The sequence below is a fragment of the Ptychodera flava genome, chromosome 18 (genome assembly GCF_041260155.1).
Source record: "Ptychodera flava strain L36383 chromosome 18, AS_Pfla_20210202, whole genome shotgun sequence".
Classification (NCBI taxonomy): Eukaryota; Metazoa; Hemichordata; class Enteropneusta; family Ptychoderidae; genus Ptychodera; species Ptychodera flava.
This window is the reverse complement of record NC_091945.1, coordinates 27,332,114-27,336,536: the sequence shown is the minus strand read 5'-3', so window position 1 is coordinate 27,336,536 and position 4,423 is coordinate 27,332,114.

Sequence of the window (4,423 nt, the reverse complement as noted above, 5' to 3'; positions counted from 1 at the left end):
GGCGCAGATATCTATAAACCAATTATAAACACTTGGTAGACTGAAATATTTAGTTCAATGCAGGGTGTTGGCCTAAAAATGTTGTAGAGAATCAACAAGGCATTCAGATTTTTAGCCTTGACATATATTATGTTTCTTCAAATCCATCATGTGTCAAAATTCATCAAGCTCACTGTCATCTTAAATCACTATGATGTATTGATTAATGGAGAACTAGGTTTCTAAATTTTGTGAACAATTCTTGAATTTTTACTCCTAAAGCTTTTAATATCAACCATATGAGGGGGTTTATATAACACCACAATTTGTAATAATTACAACATAATAAGGGCGACGTCAAAAGTTCAATGTAGGATAAAAAACTTAATTCCCTTAGTTTCCCCCAAACCCCCCCACCCCCCTAGAAACTTAATTGACTTATATTGAACCTGTTGCCAGTTAAAATTTTAACGGTCATTTTGATTTCCTGGCATTTTCAAAAATTGGTAATATTAAAAAGGAATCAGAACATACAATGTCATAATTGAAAAAATTCACCCCTATGCATTACAATTTGGACTACTCTGTGCGGTTTATATGAAGATTTCAGTGCACATATGCATAGTATAAAGGGTTTTAGCTTTTCTGCATGGGGCTGTGATTTAATGTTTGGGCAAACATTTAATCGCAGTGTAATCTTTATCTTGTTCAAAATTGCATATATAGCCCCGGCAGGTAGTTAATAATAAGTGTGTACACATACCTAAATGACTACATTGTCACCAACTTATTTTAGTTTGAAAGTAAAATCATAAAAATAATGCTAAAAGATACAGCTAGTGGGGCTTAAGATTGGGAACACACTTTAACTTTGTGTTTCATCCAATGTAAATACAACATACTAACAACAAACTTGAAGTTTATCAGTGAATGAACAAGAACAACAACAACAATAAAGTTCAGGTTTCTCCTTCCGGAGGTATAAAATCTATCTCAACTGTCCTGGTGGTTGTAACAACTCAGTTCACACTGCTCCATTCAGGCGGACTACACATGCACCAGAAATGTGGCAAAATACAATTATAAATTCTGAGTGCAACCATAGACTGTAGAGAAACTACCGTTTATGGTGCAGCAGAAGCCAACAGCCTGCATTGTTTACACTAACTAGGCCAGGTGCAGCTATACACGTGTTAAAACAACTCCCTCCGCTGGCTTCAACACGAAAGTGTGCATTTCTGCTCTATTTTTTCAAAATATTCATTCCCCTGGCAATTTTTACCTTAAATCGATTTGAAGGATAGAAACTTTTTTAGGTCAAAACCCCCCCACCCCCAAACTAAAAGAATTAAGTTTTTTATCCTTCATTGAACTTTTGACGTTGCCCCTAAGAATTGTGATACACCAGGTTCCCCGGTTATTTCATTAGCAACGAAATAAAGGAATAAGCAAATTGTAAATTGAATAGTAAAATAAAGTAGTTATCAAGGGTAACATAACACTTACTGTGTCACATTGTAATATTTTGAGCTGATGAGGGTTCAAGTCCTCTATGGGTTAATTTTTCCTCTAGTAAACGTTGCAATGCAGAGATCGTCTCAGACAATGTTTGTGAGTTTTTTCTGTTTCAAATTATTACAATGTATCTTAGTTAATGAATTTTTATTTCGCAGACCAGAAAGCTCAATATTGCTTTCTGAAAGATTTCCTGCATTGATAACTTTCTCACACAAAATATAACTCTCATTAGCTACTATAGACTATAGTCTATAGAAGCTATTGGGATGGGTATCCGTCCGGCGTCAGTCTGTATGTATGTATGTATGTATGTATGTATGTATGTATGTATGTCCGCTTGTGAGGCGTCCGTCCACTCAAATATCTTGAGAACCGCAGTACTTACTGATTTGATATTTGTTGTGTAGATGAAAAATACGATTTTGAGAAACTATTTTTTTTAATTTTTTGATATTGTTGAAAATAGGCAAATTAATGCCAAAAAAGGTGTTTTTGGTAAAAAATCTTCTTCTTCATAACCGCTGGTCAGACAGCTTTGTTATTTGGTATACAGGTCCCTAGGGGTAACCCAACTTAGACTTGTTCAAATTGTGATGAAATATGCAAATCTGTATTTTTAAGGAATTTTTTTGTCATTTTTGGTCAAAATTTGACTTACATTGTATGTAATTCTTGTACTGTATAAACCCTATCAATTCACCCAGAAAAAATAATTAATATGATTTTAAATAATTGAATTAATTAGGAAATCATCAAAGCCAAAATAATTTTAGTGTAGAATTATCAGAAAGTTCAACTTTTTTTGACAGTTCATAGTGAAATGCTTACCATCTTGGAGGATTAAAACATGTAAAGGCAACTTTCCTGAATCCCAACTTTGATATTCTGAACCGTCATTTATTGTGCCCTGTATGTTATCTAAAAGAAATTGCTCAAAATAGTCAATAGAGATAGAGATAGAGATAGAGATAGAGAAAGTTCTAATTTCCATTTATGGTTGACTTGGTAAGGATAAAATAAAATTACTTTTTGAGGAAAAAAATAGAGTGGTCAATTAAAAGAGTGGTCAAAGTGATAGGGTTTTTATGGTAAAGCTGGGCTGTATAAAGATTCCTCATGTGCTATTTATAGCAATTATGCAATCTGTGTAAACAGTGCAATGAAAGTGTAACATGATTCCTTATAATGCTTTTGATGACCTTGAACTTCTTAAGTTTCAAACTTTGTCTCTTCAGTGTGCTTTCTCTGAGTATGTACAGTCTCAACTTGTTAAACAGAACTCACAATGTTAATCAAAGATATCCACCTTCTTCATCAATACATGTGTCACAAAAGGTTATTCTCTACATTAAACTCAACAGAGCTCTGTCAACTGTTGAGTTGCTTGTTCTTTCAAAACCGCTGGTCAGACAGCTTTAATATTTAGTTTACTTGTCCGTAGGATGACCTTAGTGAGATAATTTCATACAGTAAGGAAATACTTAATTTTGTATCCATGTCTATAGTAGCTTCAGGGACTTTGGCCCTATGTTTTGTAATTATCTTCATCTTAGGCCCACAGAATCACATATTTTTCAGTTTTTGAAGTTATTTTAAATCCAACACTTAAATTCTAAAACCATTCAGACAGCTTCCAAAGTTTGTTGGAAAGGCAATTCTATCAAGAGGAGAGATTTTAACTGTCTTATTTCAATTTATATTTGGTATGAAGGTATGGGATTATGGAAGGATCACTTTTGTCTTTATACAAGCACAATTTCTGACTATATCAATAATCAACAGTTAATTGGCCACAGGTGTATTTATTCTTTGCTCACTTTCCATGGTTGTATTTGTATGAAGCAAAATGTGACTTGGAAGTCAGCGGGGCTAGGCAACTCAAAAGTTACATGACATGATAATAAATACAGAGCTACTACTATCACTAAAGGTAATACGTTCAAGGTGAACTTTTATGTAAAAATACAGCCTGTGTCAGTTACGGGGGCGATGCACCCAACACAGCGTATTTTGCTCAAAATCACTCTTTTTTGCAAATATTCATTCAATTTTAATTAACCCAATATTAAAATATCGGTTGGCTTCACCTTTTAGCTTGTCAAGAAGTCATAAGTTGGGCGATAAAGAAGTGTTGATAATACGCAAATATATGCAAATCAACCGATTCTGTAGCTTCTCTTTCTCCCAATTTCGAGATTTCCAAAGAACTTAACTCCACTCTGGCTGGGTCAAATTTTCTGAAATTTTCACACAAAGTTCTTTAAATACTATATAATAAAACAACTAATTATTTTGTTTGGCAATAAAGTTCTTACATTTTGAATAAGAGGCATTTTAATTTTGCTCATGTTTTGAATCATTTTTTTGAGTTGGTCTTTCAACCCATGCCATTTTAGAATGAGGTTAGATAATGGAAAATAATTACATTTCAGAAAGTAGTATCAAGTTTCTGACTTAAATCAATTTTAATCATTAATACCAAAATTGAGGTTTTTTAACCCAAATATACACCCCTTCATCCTTCAAGTAAATTATTGCTACCATAGTAAACTTTAGATTCTCTCGCTTTTTGAAAATTTCTAGTATGCGGGGGTTTCCTTGTCATATTAGATGAGAAAAATTCCTTTGAAAAAAACTGTGTTGGCAACATACACTGATTCTATGAAAGCAGTGGGACACATTATTTTCTGTAGGGAAAGAAGGCTTAGAAGAGGCCAAGGACTGAACTCAGAAACAAAATTATTGAGTTCTGGGCTGCTCAAAGGTGGACAATAGTGGTCAAGGACAATCAATATGCATCTAACAATGTGGTGTCCATCGTTTTCAATTTACTGACCTGTGTAGAGGGTGGTAAGGCAAACACAAACAGTTGAAACAGCCCACACATAGAAACAAATCAACACACTGAAACATGAAACAAATCGTC